Below are 13,390 nucleotides of genomic sequence, written 5' to 3'. Positions count from 1 at the left end.
TGCTGCTGCTGGAGACATGGAGGACAACAGCAAGGATGACATCCTCTTCCTCCACCTGGCCAGCGGGAGCTGGCGATGATGGACTTTGATTCTGGCACCGTCTTCAAAGCCAGGCCCCACAGTGAATTTTCAGGTCAGTCCAGTCCCAGGGGGATGCTCCCAGATTTGAGCATTGGCCGGGAACCAAAGGTTTCCCCTTTGCTGAGGCAGATGCAACTGATTCCTCAGTGGCTGCCCAGCTGGTTTTTGGCAGGGCTGGGGACATGGGCTGGGGTGGTTACGAAATGGGAGTGGGATCCTGGCCCTGCCAACAGCCCCCACCACCCACCGTGCCCCGGGCTGGGGCTGGGGCAGCCAGCCCGACACAAACAAACCCCCATGGCAGGAGCACAGGTGGGACTCCAGAACCTGAGCACGGCTGCTTTGCTGTGCAGGCAAGGAAGGGCTTGGGCTGCTCCACTCCCCTGCTTTGCTTTGGGATCACCGTGATTTTGGGGGACAGTGCAGGGGGAAAGGGAGCAAGCATGGGCTTCCCTCACCCATGGGTGGGTTTTTCCCCAGAATGTAGGGGTTGGGCCTTGCTCAACCTCCTGACAGAGATAAGATTTTTTACCATTTTTCTTGTTTCCCCTTTTTGTCTGTAATCTATTTTCATTAATTTGTTGTTTGTTTTTCTAAAGGAAGCGTTCTAGGTGGGATCCAGACTGGATCAGGAAGTGCTTGGGACCAGCTGTGGCGTGGATGGGCCGTGCCCTTGGAGAAGACTGAGGACATCGTTTGGGACCAGCTTTTCTTCTGGCAGCGGATGGTGTGAGGTGGGTCCTCATCTCCTTGGCATGGGTGGGACAAGAGCTTTTGGGAGATGGCAGCGGGCACAGGAGCATCCCGCTCTGGGCAGCTGCTGAGGGGCTGGATCTGCCGTGGCTGGCTGCAGGCTGGGCACATGTCCTGCCCTCCTGCTCTGCTCCCAAAGGCAGCAGTGATGGGCAGCTTTGGGCCCAGCTCTGAGCACGGCCAGCATGGCCTGGGCACCGCGGCTGGCTGGGACAAGGGGACAGGAGCCTTCAGCTGACGGGCGGTTTCTGCTTTCTCTCCTTGCAGCCGGGCTCTGCGGATGCTGAGGCTGCTCTGGGCTCTGCCAGGGCTCTGCTGGGCTCAGCACCGCGCCGGGATCAGCCAAAGAAGAAACGGTGTGACCTGCAGCAGAGACTGGAGCATTTTGGCAATGCAGCTCAAGTCTGCAGAGTGTCCACCTCCAAGGGAAAACATGACACCCCCCAAAAATTAAACTTGTTCCATAACTTCTGAAATGAAATCAATCTGGGATGACCCCAAATGACATTTTTCATCTTGCTCAAGCTGTAGCTCAGAACAGTTCTATTCTCTGAAGGAGTTCTGTCCCCCACCCGCCTTTTACTTCACAACTGCTCCCTCCTTTCCCCCAGTGAGTTCCCAGCCCATCACAGTCTCCATCACACTGCAGCCTTCCTTGATGCCCCTCACCATGAGGAAGGCCAAGCCCCAGTCTCAGGGACGCATCCTGTCAGTGGCTGAAGAGCAGCAATGTCTGTCTGTGCCAGGGGCTCTTGGATGTCTCTGTATCCATGGACACAAGGTCTGTCCTTGCAAAGGTTTCCATAATATCTTGGTACCCATGAGTATGGAATGAACACAGAGAGTGAAAGTGTCAGTCACGTTGTTTGCACACCCCTTCCTTCCCATACAAGACACATCCATGCACACCCCCACGTACAGATAAATTAAAAGGATAGGGATGGATAGAGATTTCCCACAGAGCTCTAACTTTGGCATAACTCACCTTGTAAGCCATGGCCAGGGCATTTTTTTTCCAGCTCTATGTCAGTAGGTGTCCAAGAGCTGAAGGGAACAGCATTTAGAAGCAGTTTCAGGATTTCTAGGCAGGAAAGGGAGCAGACAACCATTCACATAACTCACCATATTTGTCGGGATGGGCTGCTGGTTCTTTAGGAATATGGCACAATGGAGACACGAGACTTGGGATAATCCCAGCTCTCTGTGGATCTGTGCAAAGGTGGAGCAGCAGAAACACCTTGTGTCTTCTTTGGGGACACAAGGTCCAAGGAGCTGGGGTGGCAGAGCGTGACCTGGGCTGGTGGCAGGTGAAGTCCCATTTCATGACATCCCGGAGTGACACAGGACAAAGCTCCAAGCACCCACAGCCCCACTGAGGAAGTCCTTGGAGTGCTGCACATCCCATAGGAAAAGCGGCATTCACTCAGTCCATTGGGATTTATCACTTCCATTTGCAACACTTTAGGTCCAAGTTTCAAACTGCAAAATTTTTACACTCAAGACACAGTCATGAAGAACATGTATTTCAATTTCCTATTCCTTTAACTGCAGTGTAAAATATCTTAATTGTGGAAAACATCCATCAAATCTGTAAAGGAAGGCAGCTAATGGATCCTTTCCACTACCATGTGTACAAACTAAGCAACTAAAATCAAAGCTGAGTTCTCTTTTTCAAAAGATTGGTTAACTCTTTCTTACTCCAGAGTTATAGAATATTTTTCACTACACATTTGGGGGTAATTTTTATATTTCATATTTTTTCGGGTTTTTTTTTTTGTGGGTGTTTTTTGTGGTTTTTTTTGGTTTTTGTTTCTGATTTTTTGGTTTTTTTTACAGAAAACATGTCCTAGAAAAGGCATGTCCTTTGCTCCTGGTTCCCAGGTGGAGCAGCTCCCTTCCCGCTGGCTGAGCTGCTCAGGCAGAGCCCGGCAGCTCCTGGCCCTGCAGGGCTGAGGCTTTTCCCCGTTGCTGGGCACAGACTGATGGAGCAGCACTGCTGAACACGGGCACACGCAGAGGGAGCAGAGCAGCTGCCTTTGCCCACCTGAAGCTCCAAGGCCAAACTCTGAGCAGGCACGGCTGGAAGAGACTCGCAGGCTCCCTGTTGGCTCTGCTGCCCCACTTGTGCCCGGCCCAGCTCTGCGTGAGGCAGAGGGAGAACAAGGGGCAGCTCCCTCCCAGCCCCAGCCCAGGGACCCCTCCAGCCCCGGGCCTTGGGGCACTGTCAGCACCCGCTGCTCCAGCCACCGCTTCTGCTGGCACTGACAGCAACAACCAAACTGGGGCTGGTCCCCAGGGAGCAGCAGCAGTGCCTGGATCTGATCCCTCAGCCTGGGGCAGCCCCTGGGGGAACAGAGGGCACAGCAAGAGGGACAAAACCAGTCAGGGTCAGAGACTGGAAAAAGCCAGAGCTGGGAGCAGGAACAGCTGCTTCATTGCACTCTTGGAGAAAGCTCTGGGCTGGGTCAAAGCACTGAAAGGTGTGAAAGGCAGAGAGGAGGCCACACCAAACAATGCTCCTATTTTCACACCTTCCTGTAATAAATGGAAATGATTAGTGCTAACTAAATTGTAACTATTTGGAAAGTTATTATTAGGAGCAATCAAGGGAATTGGTGTTACAAGGCAGATGTACCCCCTGTACAGATGTTACATGTTAAAATTAAGGTACAGGATGTAGTTTTGAGATAAGAAATGTCCTAAGACAAAATCAACCTTGAGATGGATAAAGTTGGAATGAATTTAGGCATAGGGCCTGAAAATTATAAAATATAAGACTTATTAGTGGAGCACAATGCTTACTTACATAACACAGCGCTTAGTACGCATACACAGCCTGTAAGGTTATCCAGAGAACAATGAGGATGAGTGTAAGCCTTCATCCAAAATACCACCAAAAGAAGACAGAAGACCCTCTAGCAACAAGTGAAGCATGCACCATGAAGAATAGTGATGAAAAATTAAGGAATCAGAAACTGGAGGAGACTTACTGGAAACATGAATGAATATGTGTAAGTATACAGTATATAAGTTTAGTTTGAATTGTTTTGTTTTGTATGTGAGGTGGGGTGAGAAGCCCTCTCCGTACCCCAAGCAGTTTTGCTTATGCTTTAATCATACTTAATTACTGGCAAGCTATATTCATATATATATATATATATGTGTGTGTGTGTGTGTATGTATGTATATGTATATGTGTATAAATACATATGTATATATATATATATTCACTAAATTGTACTATTTTATTAAATTGTATTCCTTCTATATCAAAATGCTATTCAATCCACTAAATTATATTCTTTTATTAAATTGGATTCTTGTATTCAATTCACTAAATTGTATAATTTTTTTTCTTGTTATTAAACTGCTGTTAACTCAATAGACCTAGTTGTCCAAATTTCAATTTCATTTATGACACTGCCCTTGGGTGAGTTACAGCCACAGCGAGAGGGAGGAGGAGATGATCCCACCCATGGCTGCTGCTGGGTCCAGACATTTGGTGAGATAAAGCCGAGCCAGAGCTTCAGCATCTCCCCCAAAATCACAGAACCACAGAATGCCTTGGGGTGGAAGAGACCTTAAATCTTAAGTGAACCTTATCATTCCATCAACTGCCATGGGCAGGGACACCTTTCACTATCCCAGGCTGTTCCAAGCCCCTTCCAACCTGGCCTTGGACACTTCCAGGGATCCAGGGGCAGCCACAGATTCTCTGGGCAAGCTCTGATCTCTGCCCAGGTGAGCAGGGACAGGAGCCGAGGGAACGGCTGGAGCTGGGCCAGGGCAGGGCTGGGCTGGAGATCAGCAAAAGCTTCTTCCCCCACAGGGGGCTGGGGCACTGCCCAGGCTCCCCAGGGAATGGGCACGGCCCCGAGGCTGCCGCAGCTCCAGGAGCCTTTGGCCAGCGCTGCCAGGGATGCACAGGCTGCGATTGTTGGGGTGTCTGTGCAGGGCCGGGGGCTGGACTCCATGATCCCAATGGGTCTCAGATCCCAGCTCAGCCCCTTGTGCAACTCTCACCCTTTGCCTCAGCCTTTGTGTCCCCTGGAGGCGCTGGCAGAGCTGATGGGGTGGGGCAGGAGCGGGGCAGCCCCAGCGTTCCCCTGGCAGTGACACCACAGCCGGGGCAGCCCCAGCGTTCCCCTGGCAGTGACACCACAGCCGGGGCAGCCCCAGCGTTCCCCTGGCAGTGACACCACAGCCGGGGCAGCCCCAGCGTTCCCCTGGCAGTGACACCACAGCCGGGGCAGCCCCAGCGTTCCCTCCCTGGAGATGCTCCAAGGGAAGCGTCCAGAGCCGCGTCCAGTCAGCGGAACTGAGCGGCCACTGAGCACCCCCGGCCTGGGCTGCTGTGGATTCCTCTGCAGACAGCTCGGGGAAGGTCCCCTTGGCCACCCCCACAGTGCCACAGACAAGTGTCACACACAGTTACAGAGCTCTGCCCAGAGCTGACAGGGGGAGATAATTATAAAAAAAAATAAAAATAAAAACCACCACGAAAAAGAGAACTCCTACCTGGCAGAGCTGTTCCACCCTTCAGTTTTCACACCTGCATGCACACAAGACCTGGGGCTGTAAAAAATGAGGCTTCATAGGCACATTTGCAGGAAAATCAGGTTTAGGACAGGCTATCAGCAGAACTGTTCTCAGCTGGGTGAAAAAGGCCCCTTTGGCAGCTGCAGGGCCATTTAAAATGCAGACCCTCAGGCTATGGGGGAGAAAAGGGCTCTGAATTCCCCTCCCCTGACACACAAACCCTGCTCCCAGGCTGCTCCCCACACAGGATTCTACTGGAGGACTGTGCAAAGCTGAGAGTTGGCTCTGGCTTCTTCATGCTCCGTGTCCTAAAGCTGCCTGGGAGAAGAAATTTAGGGTCAACTCCACTGGCACAATCCCTCCTGGCCCAGGACACAGCCCCAGGAAGGTCTTTGCTCCTCCCTCGGCCCTCCCTGAGGAGGCTGGCAGGGCTTGCAGGTTTATGGCATTTGTCCTTGCTGCCCCTCACATCCCACTGCCCCACAAAGAGCCCCGAGCCACCCGTGAGGGACAGGCCCTGCTGTGCCAGGCCTGGGCTCAGGGCTTGGCCTTTCTGCTTCCTCCAACCCAGCCAGGGCTGGCTCAGCATTGCAGTTCCCTGTGCTGTGCCCCAAGCTCGCTCGGGCCCTGCTGGAAAGGGACCTGAGGTACCTCGAGCCCCTCGGGCAGTGCATGGGAGAAAACAACAAACTTCTCAGGAGGATGGGAAACAAACTTTCAGCTGAAACCTTTAGAGAGTGAGGTACTTGGGAAATCATAAATCTGCATGCAATTAGAGGAAATCACTTCACTAAGCACTGACTGAGCCAACTCGTCCAACCCATCCAACTTCAAGCTATCCAGATTTTGAAAACTGGAAGTAAGGGAAAGAGAGAGAGGGACAGAGATCCACAGTCAGCCTTGGATTCAGCACCATCTCATCTGCTGTGAGCTCCAGGGCCGTGGCACATGTCAGTGTCACACCCGTGTCACAGCCTCACCTGCTCTGCTCCCTCTCCCAGCTGGGGTTTTTGGGGTGCCAGGGGCTTGGCAGCCACTTTGGGGCTGGAGCAGAGGCTGCAGTGGCTGGGCTGGGGCAGTGACTGCCCCACCTAGGCAGAACTTGCTCTGCCCCCAAACACACCCAGGAGATGTCTGGGGCCATTCATCATTTCTCTGCTCTCCAGCACCGAGGCAACGCACTCTGGCTACAGCTCTGAGCTCGTGCCCATGGCAACCAGCCCTGGCAATGGGGCTCCATGGAGCTGCTCTCAGGAACACCCCAAGAGCTGGGGAGTGCCCCAAAACCTCCTGAGAAATGTGAGATACCTTAAAATCTCGTTGAGAACATGGAATATCCAAAACTCACTAATGGGTTTCCCCTCCCTTCACCATCCCCAAACTTTGTCTCATTCCAGACCCCACCCCACCTCCCCAATCCAAACCCCAACCCATCCCATCCCTGCTGGATATCAAGACCCCCTTCCCAAGCCCTATTTCCCCCATTTCACACCTCCCAAACTCCATCACACCCATCCTGCCCCACCCAATGCCCATCTCACCCCTCCTGATTTACATCCCACTTCACCCAGTCCCCTTCCAACCCCATTCCACCTGATGCCTTCAGAAGGCTGATCTAAAACAGAGGCTGGACAGTTAAGAATAAAGTTTATTAAAAGGCCTTAAAGGATACGCCTTGGGCAGTGCAAGAACCTGGCCAGGGCTACACCCAAGATGGACGAGAAATGGTCACAAAAATAGACAACTCATCATGAGGTCTCACATTTTTAGAAGTTTAGGTCCATCTGCATATTGAGGTTCATATTTCAATTACAGCTTCAGATGATGAAGTCCTGTCCTTCTTGTTTTCTCTCTTCAGTCCACCCTTGTTTATGCTTTTGGGCCTGAAACTTGTAACAGCTGCCCTTAGTATCAAGGTAGAAATTGTCTACCTACTCTGTGAAGAGAGCTCACTAACACTTATCAGGAAGTTCAAAAATACAAACCTAGACAGTGTAAAATATGAAAGATATGAAAGCTAAAACTTGAGGCATCACACCCTGAGGGGCTGTGGAATCCAATAGTTTTGAGTGGGACTGTGCAATTTTCAGTGGCATTGAGTGGTTTTGAGGTGACAGATCAAACTCTCATTGCTTTGAGTGACAAAAAATGGAGAAAACTACACCAAATACACCCACAACCCCTAAGTATTTCCCTGAATACCAGATTATCTTGAAGCACTAGTAAAATGTGAGGCTCTAGATGCCTTTGATGAATTTGTAGACTTTTACCCCAATTTTGTCTGTTTTAAAGGGATGAAGATGAATCAAAAGATAATCGGAACAAAAGAAAATGACAACCAACCCAGTGTCTTCAAAACGCAGATCACAGGAAACGTGGGTCATCAGGGCTCTGCCCAACGTGGGTCCTCTGATGGGGGATGGAGCTGGAGCAGTGCACGAAGCTCTTCCTGCACTTGGGGCACTCGCAGGGCTTCCCTTACCGGTGCCTCCGCTGGTGTTGGGTCAAGTTAGAGCTCCTGGAGAAGCTCTTCCCACACTGGGGACACTCGTAGGGCCTCTCCCCAGTGTGGATGCGCCGGTGGGTGATGAGGTGAGAGTTGTGCTTGAAGCCCTCCCCACAGTCGGGGCAGCGGAAGGGCCTCTCATCTGTGTGAATCCGCTGGTGCCTGAGGAGAGTGGAGCTGGTTGGAAACCTCTTCCCACACTCGGGACACTCATAGGGCCTCTCCCCAGTGTGGATCATCTGGTGGATGATCAGTTTGGACCTCTGGCTGAAGCTCTTCCCACATTCCCCACACTTGTAGGGCCTCTCCCCAGTGTGGATGCACTGGTGCCTGATGAGGTGGGAGTTGTACTTGAAGCCCTCCCCACAGTCAGGACAGCGGAAGGGCCTCTCATCCGTGTGAATCCGCTGGTGCCTGAGGAGAGTGGAGCTGCTGTGAAACCTCTTCCCACACTCGGGACACTCGTAGGGCCTCTCCCCAGTGTGGATGCGCTGGTGACGGATGAGTTCAGAGCTGCAGCTGAAGCCCTTCCCACATTCCCCACACTCGTAGGGCCATTCCCCAGTGTGGATCATCTGGTGGTGGATCAGTTTGGTGCTCAAGCTGAAGCTCTTCCCACACTCCAAGCACTTGTAGGGCTTCTCCCCATCCTGAAGCTGCTCATGGACCACCAGCTCAGAGCCCTGGCTGGATCTCCGGCCGCCTTCCCGGCACAGGGTGGGTCTTTCCTCCTCAGAGCACCCTGGGATGGGTTTGGAGCCCCTCCTCCTGCGGGATCTCCGGGTATTTTCCTCCCCATTGGGATCCTGCACCGTGGAGCCGCTCAAAACGGCCTCTTCCATGAGGTTCTGCTGTGGGGATTTGTCCTCCCTGGTCTCCATCCTCAGCTCCTTGTCTGGGGGAGGAAGGACAAGGAGAGGATGGGATTTGCCTCCGTGCCAGAGGGAAGGGGAAGGAGATCCCCCCAGTGCGTCCCCGGCAGGACGGCGTCGGCAGTGGGGTTGTCCTGCAGCCGGGGGCCAGGCTGGGCTGGGAGATGGAGCAGGAGAGAGGGGGAAAGGGGCACTGACTTCCTCCTCACCTGCCTGGGTGTCCTGGGACATCTTCCTCTTCCTCGCAGCCTCCTTCTCCATCTGGCCAAGGTTTGGGAATGAGAAATCCTTGTTTGCGGAAATATACAATGCATGAGCACATTGGGTTAGGGTGTTCCTCCTGACCAAGTTCATCTCTAGAAGTTACCGGGCATCTGGGGCCCATAAAAACCTCCCAAACACCAAAATTCAGCCCTGAAAATGCCTCCCGGGAGTTCCCCATCTCTGGTCTCTCCCCTTTGCAGTTCAGGGGTTCCCCCCTGTCCCAGCTGCTGGGGGTCATGCTTGCACTGGGGCTCCTCTGTCTACTCAGTCCCTGCCCACCCCAGGTTGCTGGGAGTGCCAGAAATCCAAAAAGTTCCCCTCATTTCCATCTCCCCACTTAGGAATGCTGGGACCACCCAGTGTCGCCCCAAGGGGCATTTTCTGCTCAGCTTTGCAGTCCTTAATTCTTAAATATCCCCACCAAAAAAACCCAACCCAGGGACCCCCCAGGATATCTGGGCTGAGCTCCCCCTCTCGGGGTACCTGTGGGATGGGGGGTGATGATCCCACAGGTGGGGAACTGTAAATTCTGGGAGTTCTTGACCTCTTGGTTCCTTCTCCTTTCCCTGATCCTCCTTTGTCCCTCCTCTTCCTGTTGAAGTTCATTTAAAAAATTATGGTCTGTCCCAAGGGAAGAACTCACCCTTGGTTTTGTATAAGGTCAGTCCCTACCTAACCTCCCTTTTCTTTTCCCTTTCCCATTGGCTGTAACCCCCCTGTATCCCCTGGCCACCCCCTCTCCCAAGTTTAAGAGAGCACCCGAGGAATCTCAGCCTCTTTCTTGCCCTGGGAAATCCATATACAATAAACCCAGGACCACGTCTTGGAAATCTGAGCCTTCTCTGTCTAAAATACCTTAGGTCCATGTTGGATATATTTTGAGACCCCTTCCTGCCCGTGTTCTGAGAAGGGCGGACACATCCCCATGGGGAACAAGACTGAAGGGGTTTGTGGAGTTTTTACAACATCCTCCTCCCTCTCCTCCCCTTCCATCCCTCCTCCTTCTCCTCCCTAACGCCAGCACCTTCTACTACTTCCATCCCTTCTCTCTCTCCTTCTTCATCCCTCCTCTTCCATCCCTCCTCCTCCTCCCCCAGGAGCAGTGACACCCTCGGTGCCCCGTTCCCAAACCCCTCACAGCCCACGGCAGGAGCGGGGATGGAGCCGGGACAGGTCGGGATGGGCAGCGCGGGGCTCTCCGCTGCTCCCACCCGCTGGGGACGGGGGGAACCCGGCCCGGGGAAAAGGAGAGGGAAACTGGGAAAATTGGGGGCTGCAGATCCAACCTGGGGCTGGCTGGGGACCCTGGCTGGGGACTGCCAGCCCTTGGGGCTCCTCTGGGGAGATGCAGGAGGGGGGAACACAGAGAGGGCTGGGGGATCCCAGGAGTGGCAGCACTGGCAGGGACTGGTTTGTACTGGGATCATCCTGGCAGTGGCTGAGATTGCACTGGCTGTGTACTGACATCATACTGGGATCATACTGGGAGCAGCTGGGCCCATGCCAGGAGAGATTGCGATCACACTGAGGGAAACTGGGATCATACTGGGATCGTACTGGGATGATACTGGCAGTGAACAGGAGCCTGCAGGGGGCAACTGAGACCAGGTTGGGGGCAAATGTGATATACTGGGAGTGAATGGGATCATGCTGACGCTGACTGGGAGTGGCTGAGAGCAAATGGGATCATGCTGGAAGGAACTGGGAAGGACTGGGAATATGCCCTGCGCACCCCAGAAACCCGGTATCGCGCCCCATAGGTCCCATGTGTCCCCCAGACCCTCCAGGATCCCCGAGTGCCCCCTCAGCGCCCGCTCGGGACCCCCCAAAGCGTCCCTGGATCCCTGAATGCTCCCGACCCCACAGATTCCCCTTCCAGCCACTGCTGGGAATTCATCTCCCATCATCCCACAACACAGTTCCGCGCCCAAACCTCCTGCCGTACCCCACGCCCTAAAGAGCCCGGTTACAGCTCCCCAGGTTCCCCCCAAGTGCTCCCGAGCCGTATACATTCGCCCCCAGGACCTGCAGACACGGCTCGGACACAAAAGTTTTCTCCAAGCGCTTCCCCACACCGCCAAACGCGCCTTCCGAGCCACTTCCGGGACTACAGCTCCCATCATGCTCCGCGGCGCCCATAGAGCGCTATTCCAGCCAGGACTGCATCTCCCGTCATGCCCCGCGCCTCACCAGAACCCATTGGAGCTGCGCCTACAACTCCCGTGATGCTCCGCGGCCCCATTAAACCGTATCATACCGGCGCCTACAACTCCCATCATCCCCTGCGCCCCATAGATTCCCTGTTACAGCCCCCCAAGTGCCCGCCCGGACCCCGAAGGGCCCCCAGATTCCCCTCCCTGACCTCCAAGCGCCCCCTGGACCCCCAAGTGCTCCCCCGGACCCCGAATTGTCCCACAGAATCCCTAAGTGCCCCTCCAAGTGCCCACCCGGCTCCCCCAAGTGTCCTCCAGACCCCCAGGTTCTCTCTGAATTCCCTCCCCAGACCCAAAACTGCCCCAAATGTTCCCCAGAAAAGTCCCCATGGACCCCAAAGTGGCCCCTTTTACCCTGTCTGAGAAAATTATAAAAATTATGATCAAAGGACTAAAACTAGGAATAATTAGCATAAAGAGGGTGAAATAGTAGTCAATTAGTTAATGAAGGGAATTGTGGTACTTAGAATCAAAGACCGATAATGTTTTTAGTTGATAAAAATGTATCAATTCTTTTATATAAATATAAAAAATAGGTTATAAAAATACAGAATAATATTATTATAAAAATCAAAATTTTATTTTTATAAATTAATTAGATTTTAATGATAAAGAAAAGTTTATAAATGTTTTCAATGCTTTGGGATGTCAATCCCAGGTGGGCGATGTCAGACATGCTGAGGCTCGGGGTGAGGAGCAGGTTGTCCAAACAGGGGCAGCCCACAAGGGGCTCATTCTTCTCTGTGACCAGACCTCCTCAGGAGACATTCAGCATCAGGATTGTAAAGAGTAAATCGTGACCTCCTGATCAGTACACAAAGATGTTTTACAGTTTGAACAGTAGAATGTTGTCACCGTAAGGGGCCTTCTTTGTTAATATACCTCATGTTGTGTCATGTTTGTTAAATAAAAAATGTTGTTGTAACAGCCTACCTTGTTAAAATATTGTTATAAATGAAATTAGAATTTTGACAACTAGGTCCCTTGGGTTAATGGCAGTTTAATTGAAAATGAATACAATTTACTAAATTGAATACTAATGTAGTATAAAAGAATATAGTTTAGTGAAATAATACAGTTTAATAAAAAAACAAAATTTATATCTATAATCTGCTAGAAATTAAGTATTATTAAAGCATAAGCAAAACCGACCAGGGTATGGAGGCTTCCCGCCCTGCCTCACGTTCAAAACAAAGCACTTCAAGCTAAACTTATATACTGTATGCTTATACATATTCATTAATGTTTCCTGTAAGTTTCCTCCTATTTCCGATTTTTCTGACTTTACGTCACTATTCCTCACAGCGCACGCCTCACTTGTTGTTAGGGGGTCTTCAGTCTTCTTTTGGTGGTCTTTTGCCAAAGGCTTCTCCTCTTCCTCATTATCCTTTGGATAACCTTACAAGTTTGCGTGTGTGTACTAAGCCTTGTGTTATGTTAGTCTACTAATTAGCCTTATGTTTACTAATCTTTAGGCCCAATGCCTAAATTTGTTCTAATTTTGGTCCATCTCAAGGCCATTTTGGCCTTGAGACACCATTTATCTTCTAAACTACATCCTGTACCTTAATTTTGACATGTAACATCTTCACAGGGGTACATCTGCTTTGTAACACTGATTCTCCATTGTTTCTAATAAGAACTTTAATAAAAGTTACAATTTAGTTAGCACGAAACAATTCCATTTATTACAACTGAAAATACCCCTTATGCACCTTTTTATTGGTTTCCATGCTAACAGCCTTGAATTCTTCCTTGCTATGGATAAACTTGTATTTTCTCAATTTCTTCTTTTGCTAACTCAATTCTTTGGCCTGCAGCCCAGTTGCTAAGCCCATCCACATTCACCTCTTAGTCTTCAGAGGGAAACTTTGAGCACAGTGAGCATCTCCCAGTGTGCAAGAGGGTCCCTGTGTGCCAGCTGCAGCTGGGGCCTCAGCCATCTCCTCTCTCAACAGATTCCCCTCTGCAACTTCACAAGTCCAGCCAAACACCTCCCTCAGGGACACCTGCACCACACATTTCACATCTCCATGCCCATACGTGATGTCCCTGTCACAGCTGCATTACCAGCTTGCTGCTGTGCAGATGCTGCCACCACCCAAAGCAAGGCCCTGTGTCCCTGAAGGGACCCGCCCTGCTCTGTGGCCTGGACTGAAGGT

The 13,390-nt window shown here is 51.7% G+C and overlaps 1 pseudogene; it reads right to left on the bottom strand.

Moving 5' to 3' along the window:
* The window catches only part of LOC131586342 (uncharacterized), a 448,419-nt pseudogene that overhangs the window by 51,943 nt on the left and 383,086 nt on the right, over nucleotides 1-13,390 (bottom strand).

This window comes from Poecile atricapillus, chromosome 19 (genome assembly GCF_030490865.1).
Source record: "Poecile atricapillus isolate bPoeAtr1 chromosome 19, bPoeAtr1.hap1, whole genome shotgun sequence".
In the NCBI taxonomy this organism is placed as follows: domain Eukaryota; kingdom Metazoa; phylum Chordata; class Aves; order Passeriformes; family Paridae; genus Poecile; species Poecile atricapillus.
This window is presented reverse-complemented; position numbering and strand designations above follow the sequence as displayed.